Genomic DNA, 25042 nt, shown 5'->3' on the forward strand with positions numbered 1-25042 from the left:
ACATCTATCTTCATTCAAACTAATAGAGATGGACAGAGGACAGAGGGTCTGAGAGAGACAGACAGAGTCCATCACATGGGGCTTTCCAGCCAGACGTATGGACTGGAGACAAACTGAGAGGGGGGTGGGGGTGGGTGGGTTAAAGGATGGTTTTGAGATGGCCGGTATTAGGCATTCTTCTCTCAAATTTTTCTTCCTCTTGATACGGCGAGGAGCTCCTCTCTCACTCAGCCTTCTGCGCCTCAGCAGACAGATTGCTTGGCCTTGGATGGAGTGAGTGTGCTCGAGGAGAGGGAGTGTTGGAGGAGGGAGATAGAGAGAGGCAGAGACTTTGCCCTGATTTATGCCCTGTTTCTAGGCCACGGCCTTCATGTAACACCCTACAACTTCCAATCTCCCTGTCTTCTGCAAAGTTCAAGGAGTAATTGTTACTTAAAAAGCACTAAAACATATCACTCTTGTGCATGAGTGAACCAGCCTCAGATGCTTCGCCATACACAGCTGAAATCTTGCTGTCGCCACCATGAATGGTTAACTATCGTATCATTTAGTTACTATTGTGAACGCCTTTTGGTCTCCTGGGAACCAAAACTGGAAACATTACTTGGAATTCCCAACAAAGAAACCCCTGCATGTCCCTGACTCCAGAAAAATGCTGTTTACTCTCTCGCTCACCCTTCTTACCCTGCTGTGGCCCCATTGGCTGTCAGCGGGGCCATTCATCCTGGGAGGAGCCAATGAGCAATAGGCCCTGGCTCTGAGTTCAACCAATCAAAGAGCACAAAACGGTGACATTGAGGGAGATGCTGGGAATAGCTGGCCGGTGTTTATGGGCTCCTGCCTGCCTGACAGAAAGCAGAACTCCTTGACGGGAGAAAAAAAGCAATTAGGCAATTACACAATCTCGTCCTATAAGGATCTCACATCACGCTGTTTTCTTAGCCTCTTCGAGGGCCGATAAGGGACAGCTGCCGCCGCGGCTGGGGAAGAGCTGAAAAATTATCAGTGGAAGGACCTGTGGAAGGATGGCAGAGAAGAGGGATGGGAAGAGAAGAGAGATGGGGAAAGGCTGGACGGCGGAGAGGGTGAAGAGGGGGAACAAAAGGAAGAGAAGGGCGGTAGGCAAAAGAGGAGGGAAGAGGTATAAAGCAGAGGGGAAAGTGAGGGATAGAGTTCAGAGAGGGGTTGACAGGAGAAAGTCAAGGAAGAAGGATGTTCGGGGAAGAAGGAAGAGTAAAGTAAGAGGTTACATGCTGAAGACCTGATGGAGATTTGTTTCCTCCGAGCAATTAGCATCCACTGAACTTTGACTGGATAGTTTGAATGTTAGAATAAAAATGTCTCGCCTCACATAAATTATACCAAAACCAGAAAGCTGTTCATGATGCCAGATTTAATTTCTTATAGGTTTGCACACCAATAATCCACCAACACAGCTATTTCCATTATAAGTCTTTTTACAATATCTGCACGTGGGAACAGGTACGGCCATGCTTCTATGGAAAGATCTCCTGGCAGATAAACTATGGTTAGGGCATCTTTGGGGTCAGGCAGCTAAAACACTTGGTTATAGCTTGCGGTGGAGCGTGTGCATGATTGATAAAAAGGCATACATCAATTGTGAACTCCAGATTTTTACACGAAACTCCATTCAGCACCCTGAGCTGGATGGCTGCTAATTCTATCCCCAAGCAGCAGAGCCAGTTATAATTTCAAATTTTCTTTATTTTCACACCAAATCTGGACCTGGGCCTTTCCCTCTCTTATGTCACTTATCGTAACGTAAGATGGTGCTTACGTTTCATTCCAGTTGCTGCAGTTTCCATCGCATATGTGAGAGTAAGAACAATGACTCATGAGGACACATTGTACATGTTAACCCTCTGATCCAGGTTAGATATGCAGAGTCATGGTGCTGTGGATGCTGAGTTACAGGATCAAACCTGAAGCTGGCAGTGGACCAACCAGAAACCATCCATCTACCAGCAGTGAGGAGCAGGACACCTGGGTGGTCCAGCATCTCTCTCACTCATTCTCTCCTTGTATGTCTTTCTTTTCCTCCTCTGCTGTTCATTGCTCTTTCTCTCGTTCACACTCTTAGACTGCTTTCTCTTCGCTCCCTCATGCCTCCTGTTCAGCCGTTCCTTTGACAAGGATACCTATCCAACTAGCAACCCTCACCAGAATAACCCAGATAAAAGCCATAAACAGTTTTCTACAGCGCTCCTTCATTTTTTTCTGCCTCTCCTCCACTTCCTATCATTTGACTGTCTCTTTGTTTCAAAGCCAGTTATTCTCCCTTTAAGTATGTCATTGAGAGGCATATAAGATCCTCTAAGACCATTTCAAAACTAATAAACAATTGTCAAGTCAGAGGGAAAGCAGAGAGAGCACGGGCCGCTTTAAAAGCACATCAAAGGCCAGAAGAAGGAGAAGCAGGAGGATGGGAAATGTGGACGGATGAAGGGACACACACACAGACCCACACACACACTGACAGACGCACATACACACACTTGCAAAATCCAGTGGTTTTCACAAACCAGATTTTTGTTACTATTTACGATTAGCATTTTTCTGCAATAGCTATTCAATGTATTAAAATTCAGAAATGACCTCATCATTTACTCGTTTACTTTGGTACTGGCAGAGTCTGCCATTCCCACGCTGGATGTAATCCAGCTCAGTTTATATGTCCTTACTGTTCACCTTCCTACAGCTCGATCAGAGTTAGCACGTTTCTGCTAATGCTAACCCTACGTTTCCTACTGCAGATGCTTCACCTTAAAAGAATTCAAAAGGGAATGACTTTTATTGTGAAGCAGCCACGGGAGGAAGCGTGGATGTGATATGAGTGGAGTAGTATCCACGAGTGGAAAAGCGCCCTAGCTCGACCCTCGCTATGTGCTTGCAACAGATCAACGCTCGCTTGCTCGTCAAGTTGACTTTTGAGACTTTGGAGGTGAGGACAGGTGCTGATGACTCCGCTCCTTTGATCACTTTCAGCAACCCACAGTCTCCAGCCTGTCTGTTAACCTCTGAACCCTTTTTTGAACGAATGCTCGGTGTGGAGCACAACGTGCGTTTACACTTCTCAATCAGTTTCAATGAGTCTTTATATTCAAAGGTTAATGATATATGTGGAGTAAATATAAAACGTGTCACCAGTTACTTATAATCGCGATAGTTTAGGCTGTAATCACTGTTTTCTATACGGACGAGTGTGTATCAACATTAGGTTTACATGAACTGAATCACTCACGTAACTCCTCGTTTCGTTAGCCTAAACTATCACGAAGTAACTGGAGACCAGACTTTTATTTTTAGTCCATGTAGATCATAAATCCTTGGATATAAAAACAACTAAATGAAATCGTTTGAGAAATGTAAACGTCACAGTGCTTTTTATCCAGAAAAACCACAGCTCCTCCATTTATTCCTATTTGTTTACAGGGCAGTCCGGCCCAATCCAATATGGCGGCGATGTTGAAATGTCACGGCAATGGGCAGAAGCGGCCAATGCGGCGTCTGTATATATTTATGTGTAGCTCTCACATGTGTGGACATAACTTCAGTGGCACACACAGTGTGGGGGCATTCAGTGATGGGTTTCACACATATTGTGTGTAACTTTGTTCATATAATTTGTGCATTCTCATTTTTTCTACAAATCTTTTCTACACATTTACAAACATACAGACTTTTTTTCACAACAACTACAGACTTTGAAATAATGAAGCATCATGTCACATTCTTTGAGTCTTATTCTGTGAAAAATGCACAAAGCACATACTGAAGGTCAGTAAAATGCCTATAATTTACAGGACAGGTGGATGTCCGGAAAGGAATTTTCCTCTCACACCTCCAATGTCTCGCACCTCCCCCCACCCAAACCTTTCCTCCCTGGCCCTGCTGGAGGAGCCAGGCTGGCTGAGACAGAGGGAGCCAAACCTCTGTAGGGGTGGTGGAGGAGGGGAGGGGGGGTGGGACTGGGAGAGGAGGGAGATAAGTCGACTTCACAGCCCGTGACATAAATCACATCAAGACATGACAGTAGGACATTGACCAGGACCACTGATAAAGCCCAGCAGGGAGGGAGAGAGAGGGTAAGACAGACACGGAGAGAGAGAGAGAGAGAGAGAGAGAGAGCAAAGTAAAAGGCAGAGGAGGAGAAGGAGGAGGAGGAGAGGCCCTTTCAGGTTATTATTACCCCAACAAACCCCCAATCTCCAGTTATCAGTGGTCACTAATGAGCGAGCTCGTATGGGTTCCACAGAGAGTGGGTGGCATTGTTTTGAGAGTAGCGAGCGTCTCTATTGCGATATCTCTCTCCTATCATACCAAGGGAGGCTGGCTTGTGTTATTGTGATGGGGGGGGGGGGGGGGGGGGGGGGGACGACGACCTCATGAGCTCATATTCTGGGAGGAAAGATCATCTGTGAGGTGATGAGACGGTCTGAGGGGACGGGTGTTGACTGATGCAGATGCCTTGTGTAATTGGGTTGGACAAGTGAGGGCGCTTCTGCAGCAGTTCGATGATCTACCTGAGCTATCACGTTTCCAAAAAAAGCCCATCGTCAGTATGACTGACTGAACCGATTCACACGTCTTCACGGAATAGCTTATATCAAGCCTGGTGATGTAGTGGTGAATGTTGTTGTGGAAAAAATCGGGTGTTTCTTTGTTACTGTGAGCAAATTCGATCACAGCAGCTACATGGCAATTAAACGCAGTTGTCACCAGGCCTTTTAACCCAAGTGGCTGTTACCCACATCAGACCATATGATAACTGCCCCAAAAAACACACTTAGGACAAAACTTTCAACAACTTATACAACTCCGGCTAATTTAAACAAATCTCAAGAAATATTTTCAGATTCTGTTCTGGTCTGTTCAGACACTCGTCAAACTGACAAACAGCTCCTTTTTCAGTGTTGACTGAGCCTGTGAGGATTTTCTCCCCTTAGCTTCTGTTCTCTCACTCATGTGGGCACAGTGAAAGAATGGGGATTTGTAAACTGTTTGACGGCTCCACATTTCTGCAGCGGGGCTTAAATTAACTGTTTATCCGAACGGCTAATTTGTTACAAAAGTGAAACATCTCTCTGTATACCCAAATGCCCTCCTTGGTAGCAGAAGGCCTGTACATCACTGCGACAGCCACTAAAAGCCAAGCACAGAGTGACGATCACAAATGGACAGTCCATCATTCGGACGCCTTCTACCTACCTCATTCGTCCGGGCAGCGATTTCATAGTTTAGGTTTCCAATTCTCTGGCAGCCCATTTCCTCCGAGAAAAGAAAAGAAAAAAATGTTAGGCCAGCAAGAAATAAAAATACTCAGGGTAAGTTAAAATTCTTATTTGTTATCTCAGAATTTTGACCTAAAATCTCATATTCTTAGTTTTTATGGTCCAAACTTTTTTTTTGAGCTTCCAAACCAGAGTTTTAAGAAAAACAGCTCTGGTATTCAGTTGTAAGTCACTAAGCCTGGATCAAAACAAGCAAACCATGTCTGTGTGTGTCAGAAATCCAACCCTAACATGTGGTGCACTGTATTGACTATCGGCTAATTTGAGTGAAATCTGATTGTGAAATATCTGCACCTCAAAAATGTTCACAAGGGAACGCAACAAATACTTTATGCCAACAATCCCATGATGCAATGTGTTGCATTTCAATCTTATTTCACTGCTGACTGCAATGTAAACTACTGATTGTATGTTGTATTGAAAATTTGTTATAAATGCATGCACCTTAAGGTGTTCCTTACTTCAGTTTATATTTTGCTCTAGTCGCATATTCCCATATAAATGTGCACTCGGCTGGGAATGAATTAGGTTGAAATTAACTGAGTTAGGAAATTTAGGTTCAATTTCAAGTAATCAAGTAATGCAATAATAGTAATGCAAGAATTCAGTGATGGTTCCCAAGGTGGATTTTAGAATAAAGTATCCACTTATGCATCTTAAAATTCTCCTGTCTATGCAAATGAAAAGCAGAAGCAAAAGCTCAAACTCTGCAGATGTGACGAAACATTCAGTTTAAATCGATTCATTTTCAGTCTCTAAGTCAATGTTAAATCAATGTTAGCGACTATGGTGCAATATTTTGTTCCAAATTTCACTAATGGAACATTACGGCTCTGATTGATCCCCTTCTTCTCCTTATGCATACGGAGAAGTGTATTGTAGTATTAAAATCATCTGCCCGACCAAACTGATGGGGGGAAAAACTGAAAATTTAGATTTAGATTTATACCAATAGTAAAACCATCATGATGTAAAGTTATCTACACAATTCTGTGCTGAAAAACATATCAGTCAAAGAGCAACAACAAAAAAAACACCTGGAATCATCTGGTTCCCACAATCCTCATCTCTACTGTCACAGAGGAGATACAGCAGCTTTGTTATTTGTTATTTACACTGTCAGCTCGGGACAATCCTGAGCCAGACTAAGACTAAACCGGTTCAAGACATCAAAGTTCAAGAATTCATGGTCCTCCACTACACTGTAAGCCCGCAGCCCCCTTGTAGACCTTATCAGAGAGCTGTGATGTAAAGCTGAGCTCTGAACACTAAAACCCTCACAGTGGGACATGAAAAGCAGGAATGAGAGCGCTGCGTTTGCCAGACAAGCTGCTCAAGACGGAAACTAACTGGCTTCTACCCACCAAACACTTTCACCAAGTTCAAACCTGGAGCTGCTGGCTCGCACAGCGCTGCACGTCAGACATCAAACACTCAGCGGGTGATTTACTGGGTGAAGAGAAAAAGGTAATTCCAGGAGTTAAATATAAAGGTGTGTGTATTAAAGAGAGAGAGAGACGGAGGGATAGATGAGTGTGTGTGTGTGTGTGTGTGTGTGTGTGTGTGTGTGTGTGTGTGTGATGTATTTGGGGCTGCGTCCCCCTGGGCAGTGGGGCCTGCTGCCTGTCAGGGTGAGTGGCCTTATCTTCCCCAAACATTTACTTAACCCTTTGTCTTACAGGGCCCAGGACAATGAGACAGGCGTGAGGAATCCCAGCATGCACACACACACATGCACACACACACACACAGACACACACACGCACACACACACACACAGTTCTCTCTATTCTGCCCTGCACACGTTCTGCTCATACTTCATCCCATTCTTTACATTAATAACAACCAATCATCACGTACTGTGTCACTATGATCTGAACTGTTGTCACACTCAAACACACAGCTTTCTTTCAGCTTTACATTTATTATAAAGATGAATTAGAAGTTTTCATGCTACAGGTTTGATTTACACTTCTAACGACTGACTGTGTTTTGATCACTTGAAAAATTACACAAATCAAGTGTGATAATTACAGTACACACTGACAGACGGGTGGCGAAATAACAGAGGAACCTGAGTAAATGAGCGGAGAGACATGATAAATGAAGGGTCACTGAAAGATTTGATGAGGATGAAAATGATGTGAATCACTGGGTCAACTCAACAGCTCAACACCTCACACAACTCTTCACCACCGTCATCAGAGCTGCCCAGGATTTTTTCCGCCTAGACCGAAACCTCAGTTTATTTTACTTTTATTATCATAAGCCTTTATTACATAGAAACCAGTGGAGACAGGCAGCAAACTCGTGGAGAGAGTAGGGGAACGACATGCAGCAAATGGAAGTCGACCCGGGGACTCACCGCTCAGTGAGGCTGCACAATTAATCAAAATATTATTGAAATCACAATATGGCCAAATGCAATATCCAAATCGCAGGAGCTGCAGTTTAATGATAAAGGTAAGATGTGTCACAGCCTACAACAAGTGAAGCATTGTGGTGCAGCAGAGACGCCTCGGCCTACAAGTCATATTCTCAAGATGTAAGGGAACAAAACCCAACAACAATCACATCATCATCATTTTCACTTGTTTTTCTGTTTTTTTCAGTGAAAGCGAGACGCAAAAATGAGACAAGCCTACACACACTTTTTAATTTTTGCATATTGTTCAGCCCTACTGCTCAGGATCTTTGAGCCCATGTGGTACGCACCCTAACCATTCAGCTGTCAGGTCGCCGGACATCTGAGTTTTTATGTATTAAGTTTTTGACAGGAATCATTTTTGGAAAAAAAAAAAAGGCCAAACAGAAACAGTGGCCATCATCAAAGCTGGTTGTATATGGGAGTCATGTAACCAACTTAATGACTATCAGACACCGTTTGACATAATTAGGCCGTTCCTCTGATTGCCCCGCCTCTCGTTCTGGCCGAGCTGGCTGGAACTATTTATTCCTTCTCTGCGTTGGAGCCACGTCTCTTTGCTGCTGTAAAGACAGTTATCTGTATGTTTAGCTGATGTATGAGAAGAATGCAGCAATCAGCCTTTGTTTCTGTGTCAGCTCAGAGGATCACTGGCTTCAAAACCTGTGTGTGTGTGTGTGTGTGTGTGTGTGTGTGTGTGTGTGTGTGCGCGTGTGTGTGTGTGTGTGTGTGTCCTGCTGTAGATGCCTGCGACAGAGGTTTTGATTTAATTTGTTGTTCACTGTGGATATTAGCACTGCAACAGTAGACAGGTGTTTTCTAAGTGATCAGGCTGTGCTGTAATTATAATCCCTGCAGTAACTAGGCTTGCATTATTTCCTTTACTAGCATTCAGTATTTACACCTTGAAATTCATTTTTCAGCTTCTCTGAATACTTTTCTTATAATATGTCTGCAGCTACGGTGGCTCCCGGTGTCTTTTGGTGTGTAAAAATGATTGACACAGCCTGAGGTCCTTTTTTTTTTTTTTAAAACAATTTGGGAGAAGAATATGGACTTGGTGTGCAAAGACTTTAGCTCTGCAACAGGAATGCTTCATTTCCTCTTCTTACCTCACGATCGTCATGACAAACGATAAATTGTCACCGTGGTAACTTTTCAGAGTTGTACATCCCCCCACCGACCCCAGGCACTTAGACTTTCTTTTAATGCAGGACTGAAGACCCACTAAAGCATTTCTATGAACTCTTGATCCCAAATGGAACATGAGCACACTGAGAAAAAGAGTAGAGGCAAAAAGAAAAGAGACAAAAAGCAGCATAAAATACTTCCCACTCTGTTCTCATTCCTCCAACTAATCAAATAAATCATGATTAAAAATCTATCACAAAGGAGAAGGCTCTTGGGTGGATCTATGAACACACCCCTTTGGATTTTCATTTTTTTTTTTGTCTTTCTCCTTTTCTTTTTTCACTTTCAGATAATGACTTCAAACAGAGGAAAACATTTACAACATGCAAATGTTCTAACAGCTCTGAGCAGTGACTGTGTAGCTTCAGTCCAAATTCAAATTGTCTCTCTCTCCCTCCCTAAGTAACCCAAGGGCTCGACTTGGCTAAACCCTCTGCAGCCAGTCAGTCTTTGGCCTGCGCATTCTTTCCCTCACGAAAATCAATGAAATAAATAGGGTGCATCTCAGTGCAGGAAACAGAGGGGAGGCTGCTCCGCGGGTTATCCAGAGTGCACATTCAGAAGCTCAGACAGAAACAGATGAGCCAGAAAGACAGATGATGGCAGGGACTGAGAAGCGAGAGCGAGAGGGAGAGATGGAGGAAACGAGGCAGCAGACAACAGGCGGGGGAGAGAGAAACAGATGAAGGGAAAAGGGAACGGAGAAGGAGAGAGACCAGGGGATGAACTTAAAACGACGAGAGGGAGGCTCACTTGTTGCACAATGGGGGAAGTGGAGATCAGAGCGAAAGTAAATACGGAGAGATGCACAGTGAGCAAATCAGAAGATGAAACCACTGCAATGACATACATGAGGTGAATACAAGCGTACGCTGACAGCAGACAGGACAGATAGAAAAGAAAGAGGAGGGGGACAGAAAGAAAAGAAACGGGGGAGGGGTTGAAGGGAGAGATAATGGAGAAGGATGAGAGAGAACTCCACATGCAGTGCTTTTTTACGATGGCTATAATGATCATTATTTAGTGCAGCGCTTAGGTGCAGGGGCGGCGGCAGCAGCGATGACTTCACCAAGTGGAGCTTGATCAGAAGATCAAACGCTGCGCCTGTCGGGGCCGCTGGCAACTCACCGCGCAGCTTAACTCCACTGAAGTATCTTCAAAGTGTAAGAGGGAGCAGAGAATGTACACAAGCTAATACCACGGCCCTGTGTATTCTGGAGCAGACAAAGACAAGAGCAAGAACGCTGCTACAGCAGAGGCTGCGGTCTATGGGAAGTGGTGCTGAACACAACACACAGTGATTACAGCTTTGCAATATGCAGCTCCGTGAGGCTGTACACGGTACATGGCAGTTCGTCCAGTAGTTGTTAAGACCTCCAACGCCAGTCTAACTAAACTACCACGGGGTTTAGAGCCTTCAGTGGTGTTGCCCCGAGCCTCTGTCCCACAAGATATATTCAACATGATTTTCCCACATAAGAATTAAGCTCATCTACACTTACTTCCTCAATGAGAAATCCTGGACCTGGCCCATCACCTGCTGCTGGCTCCAGGTGGACAGGTGAAAGAGCAGAGAGCATCAAGATGGTGAGAGGAGGAAACATCAGAGAGACTCAGCCACATGTTTGAGCCTCAGTCAGACCCAGACTCAGAGGAGGAGTCTGAGACCAGAACCAGAGACTAGCAGACGGGCCAGAAGGGGTTTTAGCATCTTTTGTTTATGTTGTTTGTTAGCTTGTACCTGGCAGCGGCTGACACAGTGTCATCCCAGCAGCATTTTCATCAGTGTTGCAATTGTTAGTTTTGGCTAAAGTTGGGCTGAAAATGTCACTTCTTGACATTGTGGGTATCAGATAAGATTTGTTTTTTACCAGCAGTTTAACCTGTGAAGTCATAAATACAAAACAAACTTTATCTTCCCCAGGACCTGAGGAACCCCCTGGTACAGAGAGATGGCAGCAACTTTAGCTGGAAGATACTGGACTTGTGGAGCCTTTGTGAAATGTCTTGGCTTTGTTACATCACTTATCTCTGAATTTATTTGTTCATTTATTTATTTTTTGAAGGCTGACTATGTTGCTTAGACACAAAATAAACACACACTGTGTTTCTATAACTGGTAGTGAGGATGCACTGAGAAAACGTGCCTGTTTGGGTGACCTTTTCCTTTAGGATTTACAGCCGTGTTTTAGGTTTAAACAACATTGTTTTGTTTTTTTTTAACTATACGATGAAATCCTGAGCGTGCTGTCAGACACACAGCCTGGACTATGTCACTTTTAAATTCAAAGTTCTCACATGACAGAAGCATTTTTTTTTTTTAGATGAACCTTTACATGTGAACACACTTCCAGCTGAGAACTACTGTCAGACATAAAAAGAACTTATTCTAGTTTTATGGTGGGTCAAATGACTGTTGATATGATGAGCCAAGATGGGGAGGTTCACTTCTGGCATATTGTCAACACGGAGAAGCTTTGATTGCCAAGATGTTTTCATGCCTTTTTCCTGTTATTTTCAGGCTGAAACAAGCACAAGAATATTTTTTTTTTATTTGCATGTCACCGGTTCAGGAGACGCCACATCCAACTGAGGGTGAAGTTTTATTCCAAAATTAGATTCTGTGCAATGCTTAAAAAATTATAAATGCCAGATATGCTTCGACAGATTTTTTTTTTGGGGGGGGGGGGATAATATTTAGTAGGTTGTTTCACAATATTAAGAAATATATTTCAGTATTTCAAGTGTACTGGATTTAAATTATTGAAGTATCTGGAGTCTCTGTGTAGGCCTGTCTGACAGAGATCAGACAGGAGTCCATCTCTGATGAGTCAGTGACCTGCAGCCCAAACAGGAGGTGATAGAGTGTGTGTGTGTGTGTGTATGTGTGTATTTGTTAAAAATACCAGCAGATCCTTGGAGCCTCTGTGCCGGCCTTTGCTGACGCCACCCTGACATCGACTCCGAGGTGGTGCTCTGAGAACGGTGATGACGCCCACTCTGGAGGGATGTACCTGGCACACATCACTCTGCACCTCTCTCTCTCTCTCTAACACACACACATGCACACACGCACGCACGCACGCACGCACGCACGCACGCACGCTCACCTTTGTATTTACCCATTTTTGCTAAAGTTAGCATCATGAAAAGATTCATTTATTTACTAAAAATACTAGACTCTAGAAACTTCATCCCATCTGTGAAAGTGTCTCAGGATGAAAACAACATACTGATGAGTCTGGCCAGTTCAGGGGTGAAATGTAATACTTGTTCTAAAGTAAGTTCAGTGGGAAAGGCTGTGGGTTCACTGAATTAGAAGCATGCATGTGTTGCAAGCATGAAGTTTATTTGAAAGTTAAAACCAAAATTTAAGTCAAAGCAAACACTAGTTATGGAAATATTTTATGGAAATCATTCAAAACAAACTACTGGTGTTCATTCAGCTATACTGCTTAATGCAACACTACTCACAACCTACTGCATCCATGCTATCGTCTAGCATTACTTAGCTAGATGTTTGGCTGACTGCCGCGTTAACAGTGGTCACGTGCCTTAATTCCCAGCGTGATATCACTGCACCATTCATCATAATGAGATTCAAATAAAGGATAAGTCTGGTGATATTCTATGTTTTTCTTTAAGTCAATAAATACCATAAAAAGACAAAATCAACAATCAATGTTTCCCGCGAACAAATATTGCCTGTGTATCTGCACCAATCTATATCTTATTCCTCTGAGCCACAGAACTCCACTGTTGTCCAGGAAATATTAAAAACACATCGGTGAGCCACACTGTTACACTGTAGTTTATTTAGTCAGTGCCACACACACCGTCCTGCCGCCCCAAATAGCCTACAAGATGCACCAGATGAGGATTAATCCGCCGGTGAAAATAGTCCCCAACAAATGCACCGTTTCCTCCTGTTTGAGGGATGTTTGCTAAGACCCGCAGTGGCCAGCTGTTTCTGACTGAGCCTTTTTTAAAAGCTAAAAGTTGAGCCTGTGTTTTGACCTGTTTTTAAAGATTTATGTCTTCAGTAGAAACAAATGAGCGCCACAGACTGTGTGGGGATTTGTTGATAATAAGAAAAACCTACAATAACACCAAGCCTATCATTTAAATATTAATGGTGGGAAAAGAGATGTATTAATCTGCATTATTGAATCATATACTCTCAAATCCATCTTGTGACAGGACTCTGACAAACCTTTTATAACCGTGTGACTTTAAACATGATCCATCGCTCCCTTACGGCACTAAGAGAGAAAGTACAGGGTTAAAAAAAATACCTCTGATATTATTCAGGATCCAGAACAAAATGCTCTGTTGTGGAGACATTTATTTTTGCACATTTAAAAAAAATGAATAAATAACAAGATACCATTCACTTTGACAAAACACAGATCTATGTTGAAAGGACAATAATGGCTTCTTTGCTCTACAATCATTCTCCTCTCATCTCTTCTCCTCTGGGAGGCTTCTTGTGGCTTCCCACTAAAAACTATTTTGAAGGATCCTCTATCCTATTAAATCCCACAATCACATCACATCATACAACTCAGTGTGTTCAGTGTATGCTCACGTTTTACCTCGTGTCTTTTTGAATATTACTTCTGATTCCTATAAGAGCTGTCAACCTTTTCAGCATCACTGTGGCTACCTGATTCAATAAAAAGACATCTGACACTTCGCTCTCTTTGTCAAGACTCCTCATCAGTTCTGCAGTACCCACATCTCTCTCTCTCTCTCTCTCTCTCTCTCCATGTATCTGCTCCTTTCACCAAGAATAATCCTCAAACCTTCCATTTCTCAATCTTCCCCTCTCACTCCCTTTTTATTGCTCCCTCTCTGTTCACGGATCTCCTCCTCCTCCTCCTCTCATCAACTTTTGTCTTCACCCATTCCATTCCACACCTCCTCCCCTCTTCCCCACTCAACTAGTTACTCCACCACCCCCTTTCCTCAGCCCTTCGTCGCTCATCTGAGCATGATGGAGAGAGGAGAGAGAAGTGAGGGGGAGGGCCTGTGGGGGTTGAGTAAGCCTGGACTTGACCCCTGCTTTCTGGGCTCCGAGTAGTCTCCTCTCCACCCTGGGCCAATGACGGATGGAGAGACAGCTAGGCACACACTCACACACACACACACACACACACACACACACACACACTCAAATCTGCACACACACATTCATGCATGCACAGACACCCTCCATTATACATTCACGCACGCACAAGCAGGGAGAGTGACCTCTTTCTACCATGCTACACTCCCACGTGTAAAATATAGCACTCATCCTTGTATCATCCTTGTAAGTCTGAAACTGTCTGACACACACACACACACACACACACACACACACACACACACACACACACACACACACACACACACACACACACACACACAATTTCAGTCTTGGGAATGGGAAACATGAAATCATGTGATGGATGTCCATTTGGCGCCTGCTAACAAATCCATCCGTCTCAACATCACTTTGCATGCACACGCACACTTGGACAGTGTGTTAGTGCATGTGAATCTGACTTCCTCCTTCAGTACATTTACTCTGCACTGGTTTGTATAGATGTGCTCAGACAGCACACACTGTAAAAACACAAACAGCCAGACCGTTTCATTTCAGTTCCATCTACGTGGTCGACGGCGGCTGCAAAGGCTCTTTCGTAGATCCTCCTCTCCGAAGGATTTTCTTTTGCCAAACCTCTGTAAATGTGGTGAAATTTTGTAGCTGATCAGGGATCAGATTTCTCACTGCAGCAAAAAAAAAAAAAAACAATAATGAAAAAGTGACATAAATATAAAACACTATCTCAAAATGGAGATCAAAACAACATAAAAAAATTTAACAGCAAGAATCAAGAAGTTAAATCAAATAGTCCAACTTAAAGTTTCTTTGAAGTTCGTTACCTTGACAGTGTGTATCTGTGTATGCATCCTTTTTTCCAGGTCTCTGACTAATGCCTGACACATGCCAGCTCTCACCCTGGGTTTAGAGCAATGAGCTGAGCCGCAGCTCGGCTCAGCTGCTTTCAACAACCTTAAACCCCTGTGTTAATAAAGAGACAGAGAGAACAGAAAGAAAATACCACTCATGTCAGTTTTATACAGAAAAAATCCCCGTTCACCTCAGAGATCTGGAGCAGGAATCAAAGCGTAGAAAATGAATCTAGCTCACAGGCACTTTAAATCTGAATCCTTCAGAGCAGCCAGTGCCAGCTGACAATAAATATTACCTCAGTGTATATAGTATCACACAGTCTTAAGCTGGCGATGGATGCTGGTGCCAAATGCTTTTATTATTACTGTTAGGGGCTGGTTTGTGCTATGGGGTGCTGCAGAGCTATGGGGCGAGGTGTGAGGCAGATGTTTCTGAGGGATGATAAATCTGCTGTGTAGGACTGAGTGTAGACGAGAGTAATTACATGATCATTCATGTGGATAACAATATGCAGTAAAAAAAAAAAAAAGAGCGTGCATGTGCTGTAAGTAACAGTACAAATGGAGGAAGGTTTCTCTATTGATTTCCCCTTTCAAGGGTAGATTGTGCCCCCCTCCCTTCCCTTCCTGTAACCTTTTTTTTTTTCTCAAGGAAACAATCAAACTCACGGTCACGGAAGTCATCGTTCTCGGGTGTCTCCGACTAATCCATCACCCCGTTGTTTTCTGTCTTATTTTAGGCCCCGCTCGGTTCTCTCCTGTTGTTGTCCTATGTGTGTTTTTTGGCCTAAAAATGGAATAATAAGTCTGTGAATAGACCAAGTCTGGGTTAAGAGCTAATAATATCAGCAGATTGTGTGATTCATGGTCTTTGCATAGACAAAATAAATACGTGTACATGTCTGCCTGCACAGTACGATTCTTTCCTTTTCTCTCCACACAAATATTCAAGCAGCAAGGTCATCAGACAAGTGATGAAACATTTACCAGTGTGTGAGCTCTCTGCTGTGGCTCTAGGTAGTATTACTGTTGTGCAGGGTGAGTGTTGTTGACTCTAGATAAAAGTATGAATGAAGCACATATAGCTGAAGTGGGTTCACGGTGCCCCTTAAATAACCTGTCGCTCTAGTATTGGCTCATAAGGGTTGGGCTACTGAGCTCTATAGGTTTTTCCAGACTGTATGGCTAGTGTGTGTGTTTGCCTTCAGTGGCTCATTAAGGCCTTTTGTAGATGCTGATCCGATTCAGCAGAACTGTTTCCTGTCCTGGTCTACTTGGTCTTTCAAGTAATTTGTCCTGAGACCCAGTTTTTTATTTGAATTAAGACCCCCCCATTTTCACCTGGGAACTGTCTCATAGTCTCATAAAAAGAGGGTTTCACAGGAGAGTTTGCATTAGCATCACCACTAACACTGTGTTAGCCACTGCCACTTACAAGCTAACAAACAACATTAATAAAAGATGCTAACTACCCTAACTGTTCTGATACTACATCTAGTCGCCGATTTTGGTCAAAACGGACTCCTACGCCGAGGTCTGACTGAGTCTCTGATGTTTCCTCCTCTGCCCATCTTGATACTCTCTGCTCTTTCACCTATCTAGCACAAGCAGTGGTGGTGGTGGTGGTGGGCGGGGAACAAGGCCTGATCCAGAACTTCTCAATGAGGAAGTAAGCGTATCGAAAACCATGTTAAACGAAATATTGATCAGAGCAGAATATTGTTACGTAGTTTAAAACACGTCTGGAGAGGAGCTTTAAGAAGACAGATGTGTTAAAACAAGGGGCTGCATTGGTGGCAGAGCAACAACTCGCCCAACCTGAACAACCACACAGTTCGTTTGCTCCAACCCTCTGATTGGGAGTGATAGGATAGGAGTGTCTCATGAAACAGTGCCGCTATCACGGCAGACATTACACGCTTCGTGTAATGGTTACGCAAACAACCATGCAGCTAACCTTATGCAATGCTCTCGGTTTGGTTAGGAATTGGCACAAAACTGTTTACCACCTCAGGTAATGACAGAGCCGGGACGATGTCTGTGTAAAAGGCAGAGCTGGCATCACGATAGAGACACCAACACTGTTGCGTTACTCGTCATGCCTCTGATTATTGAACTCTCTAAAATCACACGTGCCAGCACAACGAGAGATCTTCTTATCGGCAATACAGCGCCATCTTTTTTTATTTTTATTTATCTATTTATTTTTTTTAAAGGGGCTGATGAGATGAGGCAGGAATACTATGTTTGAGGAACAGATCCATGGGTGTGAAGGCTTAGCAGACGCCAAAACACTGAACAGCAGTTTGTGATATTATGAGACAGTTCAATGATTGTGAGGTAAACAGAGATACAGAAGAAAAACAGTTCACTAGAGAAAGCAGACTGTAACCTGGTGATTGAAGTTAGTGGACTGAAGGTTAATGTGTGGGAGGGAGAGACAGAGAGGTGAGGAATGAGGAGCATGCTGAGAAACAATGCTCATCTCACCTCAGAGCGGAGCAGAACAATGGTGACAAATCACACACCTCCATGACCTTAAAGCAGAGGTCAGAGCCACAGAGCTACAGTACCTGACGGCCACCGCTTCACATCAACAACTCCCCCAAAAGTAAGTAAAAACAGTCGTATTAAATACCTCCATTCATCGTGACATCATTTCTCTACCTCAGCTCTGCACTCCAGGTTTAATAACACGTTATTTAAAGAGGTGCTATAATTCATTTTTATTTTGTGTTGTTGTCATCACTTTTTTTATTGTTATGAAAAATATCTCGTATATATGTATAGATTGGTGTGTGGCACCTGTGGATTGAGGTAGCAGTGTGTGTGCACGAGTGTGTGTGTGTGTGTGTTTTCTGTTTATCCACCTCCCCCAGGGGAGACACACTTTGTTTTATGGAGCTTGTTGTATTACAACCTTTGCCCTGCTCATTCAGCGACCTTTAAACAGGTGAGGACGTGTTCCCCATTTACACAAGTCGTCTTTAGTCAACCTTATACAATCATATAGTTATTACTAAAGATGAATATATTCAATCGAAAAACTCAGCCAGGACTTGTTGTAATAACTTCCCATGTTACGGTAATTAATGAATTCATGAATGTTGAACATTGACGGTTGTTATACTAGAAACAGATGTGCCTCTCATCAGTGAACAGAGCAGTAAATCAGCACAGAATGGGGGTCCTGGGGTGAAACTAATCACATAGTGACATACAACCAGCCCCCCTCAGTCCACTGCCACCACACATAACTATTACTACGATTTTTGTGTGTGTGTGTGTGTGTGTGTGTGTATGTTGTTTAACAGTTGAAGCAGTAAAGACTTATATAAGTATAGTCATAGTACAGTAAATACACGGTATGGCACTATGACTACTATGGCTGCACTCGTTTTAACTGCAGTTTGTGTCTTTTTGTGCCTCGTGTTTCTTTCATGTCTTATGTAAAGCACTTTGCATTACCTTGTTGCTGAAAGCTGCTATTCAAATAAATGCACCTTGCCTGTGAAAGCTCATTTGTACCGGCTATAAATATTTCATGTCATTTTCATTTAACTTAAGTTCATTAATTTAAAAAAAATGAAAAAAAGAAGATAAACTACCAACAGCATTTACTCAACAAGTAGAACACAACAACATCATGGGGATTGCTAAGACTAAAACAAGGCTGACGACCTCTGGTCTACTGCATGGAAGTCTGACGTAGCTGCATGACCACACACCACCTCCACACCCATATTCCACCTGTCTCTATGCAGGACGCACTACCTTCTGCATTGGCACTGAAGGTTGTCATGTGACATAAATCATGATGAGTAGAATCGTCCAATATGAACATAATTTCTTCCTTTTCCGTACTCCTGAGCAGGGGCTGTTGGGAATTATTATAATTACAATGTTATTATATGGCTGTTACAGACCGACAGACAGAAATGAGCAACACTTTTAACAAAGAGTCAAAACAGTGGAAAAAGAACTGACGGGCTTCCATAGACCTCTGTGATGAGTTTCTTTTCTCTGTGGCTATGACAGTGTAAATATACCCATCACAGTAAGGATTTCTGGCTCAACTTCACCTATTTCCAAGGTCCATGGAGAAGGAGAAAGTGCAAAAAGTCCGGATATTATGTGAAACACATTAGTGGTGATGACAGCAACAAACCTAAACATTAGTCTGACACTATGGAGTTTTGACCTCTTCAAATATGCATCAGCCAATCAGGGGCGCTTCCAACCTCAAGTGCGATCTACCAGCCCAGTATCCCAGGAGACTGTGTCCTGCCACACACCTCTGATTAAAGCTATAATATGCAACTTTTCCACCTTATAATGTCAAAAACAACTAGACCTATGTTGTATATTTTGCTGATTTATGTACTTACATTATCCCATGTTTCCAGCAATTTCCAAACCCAGAGAAATCTGTAATTTTAATCTATTGATCGCCTGTCAATGGCGTCATATCCCCTATGCACCTCTGCATTGTGGTTGTCTGACAGAAGCAGCTAAAAAAAATTTTATCCAGTCTTCAGCTACATTTTTAAGATGCACTTTTTTGATCTTGGTCACTTTTGACTACATATTTTAACCAGATGTCTGGATCTTAACTTATCAGAGAAACAAGCTAGGAAAACTTTAGCGGCAGCTCGGCTCTGAGCCCGAGACATCCTTTGTCTGCCGAACAGTGTCAGAGAAACGCAGATTTTTAACATTAAATTGTTTTATTCAGTCTTATGACTGGATTTAATCGCCTGGCCTGTTTGATTTGGAGAAGTGGAGACCTCTGTGGATAATTTGACTTCTGGTAAAAACCTCCTGAATGACTGACACTAGGGAATCCAAACCCAGAGAAGCTGATGGCAGTGGCCGCGATGGAAGTGAAGACAATAACACTGATCCCTTGCTATGCTCCCACACTTTTGTTTTGAATACGGCAGAAAATTACGTATTGTGCATGCATATAATGCTTCAACTACTGCTCAGATACTGAGGTGATTGACTGTATGTTCATGCGATGATGTGACAAGTTATTATGTGACAATGTTTTAATTTATTGTTGTGATGATGTGTAATGTGCATGAGTTGGCGTTTCTGTACAGATCTGTGAAAATGAATTTCCCCTCAGGTACAATAAAACTAACTAAACTAACTATTCATTCTATGTAAATTAAGAAGGTGTGATCAGATTGTTTTGCTAAAAACAGCATCTGCAGACAGTGTTTGTTGAAAGAGAAACTTCCCACACTAACTAACCTATGTGGGTAAATCAGCCACTGTATAAAAAACTGTGATACTGGATTCATTTTACTGTGCAACCTTTCCATGTATTTTATTCAATTTTTTTTAACTTTAAAAAAATAAGTTTTGACAAGGTTTGAGTGACAAGCCTCCTGAGAGTATTTCAGTCTTCTGTTTGTTGTCCTGAGCAAACAGTGGACTGAAGCCCAGAGATACAACACACACACACACACACAGTGATTAGAGCTGTGAGAAACAACACATCCCACAAGGACAGTGTCAGGCTTTGGCAAGGAAAAATAATCCTGAAATATAAAGTATATTTAAGTGCAACACACAGACATGCACTTTTGTTCCTGTCACAAAGAGTGAAAAATAGGACCTCTGGGTGATTCTCTGAGCAGACAGCTGGCGGAAGTTTTGATTTAAAGGCTGAAAATTAGTTGAATAAGTGTGTGTGCGCTACTCTCCAACATTACACACGCACACACACACACGTATGAAAGGTAGTAAACCTAAAGGACCAGTAAAGTACAGAAGAGAATATCCTGTTTGGTTTCAGGCAGTAATTGAATGGAGCAGAGCTCTGGGAAAGACTGTCTGCAGCTGTAGACAAAGAAGAAAAAAGCCATTTCTCACTATCAATGGCTAATATTATTGCTGGACTGTGGCCCTTTCCCTCAAGTCTGTCCTAGAATTGAGCCGTTACACTGCGCACACACTGCACACACATTTAACTGTCCTGGAGCCGTACAGGAAGACTGAATGCTATGGAGAACATGAAGGAAGGGGAAATGTCAGGCCCTCAGGAGCTGAATCTATCTCCTTCTCTCACACACACTCTCTCACACACAGTCTCTCTCATACACACACACACACACACAGTAAAAGGGAAACTTCTCTTGAAGTATGGGGAGCTCTGTTACACCAAACTCAAAAACTGTTACACAAACGCAGCACTCATCATGGCCTTGACACTGATCTGACCCCAGCCTTGATGCTTTCAGGTCTAAATCAAACCCAAGGTTTCTTTGTCAGCACTGACTGTCATTTGAAATGAATGCATTAGCCTACTTAATCTAACAATAGTAAATTACATGCATATGGATGGAAAAGCAAAGGTGGGCAGAGAAAATATACTGTAGAAGGAAGGGGAGAAAATGGATGGCTGCATAATTAAGACTCAAAGTGTTTAGGGATGGTACAAAAGTTACTAGAGTGAAAAATTACTGAGCATTTAATTTAGGCACTCTGCTATGATTGCACAGTTATTATAGTCCATTCCTGATGTACTGCCAGATAATGAAATAATTCATTTACTGAGTGAAGTGTTTTAATACTTTAAAGTTTTTACCACTCCGGTTTTGTAGTTGTACTTTTACATGATAACTTACATCCAGCACATCTTGTGAAGAATGTGTACATGGTAACAGTGGCCCTAAAGCAGCTAAAGCAGAACTGCTTGAAAATTCAACAATCAGGTTTTGATAATATTGGCTGGTGGAATCATCAACTTGCACTATTTTCTTAATAGACCCATACCTCTTCAAACATTCAATAATTTCCTCATCTGTTGTTGCATAAGTGACACAACTGATAATTACAGAACTGATACATTCACTCCTGACGGCTGAATGAAATCCATCTTAATTTAAAACTAAATATAAACTAAATCAAAATACAATTATATTCACACCTACTGGGCTCCTGGCTAGCTCATTTGCTAAATTATTTTCGATTGTGGATCAAGGCACACAAGATTTCAGGCTCATTTAGGAGCCCAATTTGAAAAAGCAAAAACACGACAGGCAGGAGACACAGGTAAGTTTCAAAGAACATTTTATATATATTTTTTTTTTTTTTGCAAAAAAACAAAAAAACACCAAAAAAAACAAACAAACACACAGAAACCAAAAATACAACCACTTCAGTTAATTTTCCAACTTGTAAAATTGCAAGGAAAGAGGAAAGAAATTATGCAGTCCAGGCTGTGGAAATCAGTTCGGTTTACCACATACTGTGGTAAATCAGTCAATTATGTCCACCTTTTGAATTAAGTTCATGTGTCTTGTCCTACACCACATTGTGGAACTGAGGTTAATTTTAATATCCAGGATAGCTCACCATCAGAGGTGGGTGGTGACGATCCCTGCCATCACGATCCCCATCATTGGTTCTATAAAAAACACCTGACCTATAAAAAGGCCACAAGAAAAGTTAGAATGTCTAGTTTCTAATTTAAGGGTGTTGTACAATATGTTATGATTATCATTAAAAATAAAATAATAACAAAAAAAAAATCACAATTATATAACAATATTAGAAATTACCTTTTGTCAAGGTTTACACAAAATTAATTAAGTTACAAAAAAACTGATGGGAGTTCTGCATTATAGCGGGACTTACGTCATATAATAACAACGCGCTAATGCTAATCGTTACGCTAGCGGGACCACAGTCATTTCATCACAACGCGCTAATGCTAACCGTTATGCTAGCGGGACAACAGTAACTTCATCACAACGCGCTAATGCTAACGGCTAGGCTAGCGGGAGGTATTTAAGAGACATTCCACAACGTTGTGCATGTATAACTCACCGCTGGGCGTGGGAAGATTAGCAAAAGACGTTGAGAGGGGGAAAAAACAGCGCGTTCAGCTCTGCTCCACAGATCTTGAAGTTGTCACGGTCATATGTCTATGGTCACGCTAACCAGCCGGCGTAGGGTGAGAGGTCAAAGGGAAGACACCTGGCCTAACCCGGATATTTATGAAGATGCAGCCGTTTCGGGATTGGCTGAAAGAGTGCCGGTGGTTAACCATGGGTTACAGTGACGATGTTAACATGCTGATGCTTAACTGGTGTAATTTTTAACCATGCTTACCATTAGCTTGTTTGCTAATTAGCAGTAAACACAAAGTACAGTTGAAGCTGATGGGAATGTCAGTAATTGACTTAATCATAAACCAAAGTATTTGACTAATAAAAGATCACCAGATTCATCCTCTGGGGACCATAAATGTGTGTTCAAAAATATATAGAAATTCATGCAGTTGGGGGCATAGATTTTGTTTTAAAATTGGGGAGGATAAGTTGGGGGTGTCGAGCTGCTCTGTCAGGACATTTTGAGCATTTTAAGTTATGGTGGAAATGTCTAATTATTTATCAACTATATTTATCAATTATAAATATGATAATTGATAATGTTGCTTAATGTGAGATAAGTTTTTATCCATCATAATAAAACCAGTTAAACGATTCTGAGTCCCATTAACCACGAAAGTTTTGCTGCTGTCATTTTCGTCTCTTAGTGCAATATGTTGTCTTTATTAAGAAGCTATTTACAGTCACTTTGTCCTCCACTTACTAAATATATAAGGAAACTGAAGAACTCCAGCAAGGAGTGACTTTTTCAAAGCCTGTTTCAGGATCTACATATTTAGGTTGGTACCCTGAAATATAATGAAAGAAATGTGGTTGGAACGAATTACACACAAGTTTTAAAGTTATACTACAAGAAGTATTCATAATTTGAACTCCTTCTTTAAAAGAAAAACAGAGCCAAGACAGGGGCAGGTTGATGTTGAGATAACACAAGCACTCCCACCCCTCACCCTCCATTCACACTTCAGTGGTTTTACTGCAAGATGGTTGTAATGAGGCCACTCAATTCACAGACAATTGAGTGTAAATGTGGCTGGTGGGTCCGTGTGTGTTTGTTGAGGGGGAATGGGCTGGGGGTGCCAGTGTTGACTGAGGTTACAGCTGTGGAGAATCCTTATTCCATTGACACTGTAAAAGCTAAATTTACCATTGTGAAGTCCTAGAACATAGCCTAATCCTAATTATGCCCCTGGTTTTAGAAACTAATCATTTATTACAGAAAACTAGCATTACAAGTTGGGGATGTGGAGTTACAAACCCATTTAGCATTTAAAAGCAGTGTTTTAATGTTAAAACTGTAAAACACTGTACTGCAGTTGTGATCTGTTGTGATCCCATCCCATCCTCCAAACTTCCTCCTGCCAGACCAAAAAATGTGTCTGCATCTCGACATCGTGCTGCAGCGGGCCTCTCCCAGCAACAGATAAGACATCAACATCTTGGCCAACAGTCATAAAGCTGGGCAGTGCTGTTGGTGCAGCGGTGCCTGGATGTCGCCATGACGGCAGTAAAGCAGCAGCCTTGTTGCTGACAGGCCTGTATTTTCCTCGGCATTGTGGCCAACTCGTACCCGGCCACCATAAAGCAGAGTTGGAACACAACCTTTGGTCGATGCTGTCTGCTTGAGCAACCGGCGGGCGCACACACCCTGCTTGTACACACACACACACACACACACACACACACACACACACACACACACACACAAACACAATGAAGTGCAGGGATCTGAATCAGAAAACACCAGATAAAGTGGTAAATATTATTCGATGTGGCCATGAGCAGCAGGGATTTCACTGTAAGTAGAGCACGTCTAAAGAAATCTATAAAGAAAAATGTAATGTGTAAAAGACAAAAAAATCTTTGTTCTTTTTTCATGTTTTACAAAGGGTTTAACCTGAGCCATGTCATATAACAGTGACAGCAATTATATCACAACCATTCAGGGTACAACTGCAAAAAAATTTTTTTATCTAATGGTATCGGATCAGTAGGTATAAGTTTAGGTATCGAAATCAGTATTAGGAAGGAAAAAGCAGTATGGGATCTATTACTCTAGTAATAGATGAATGGCTGAAATAGACAACCAAAATAGGTAATTGGCTGAAACAACTAAAAATAATATATAAACAGTTGAAACAGAAAGGTAAAGCAATGAATGAAGGATCGTGCTTCAGATGCTGTCACTCCAGGTGATAGTAGTAATACTACTGCTTCCCACTTTTAATGTAATCAACACTATTAAG

The sequence above is a fragment of the Seriola dumerili genome, unplaced genomic scaffold, assembly GCF_002260705.1.
Source record: "Seriola dumerili isolate Sdu_G_001 unplaced genomic scaffold, Sdu_1.0 BDQW01000800.1, whole genome shotgun sequence".
Lineage (NCBI taxonomy): Eukaryota > Metazoa > Chordata > Actinopteri > Carangiformes > Carangidae > Seriola > Seriola dumerili.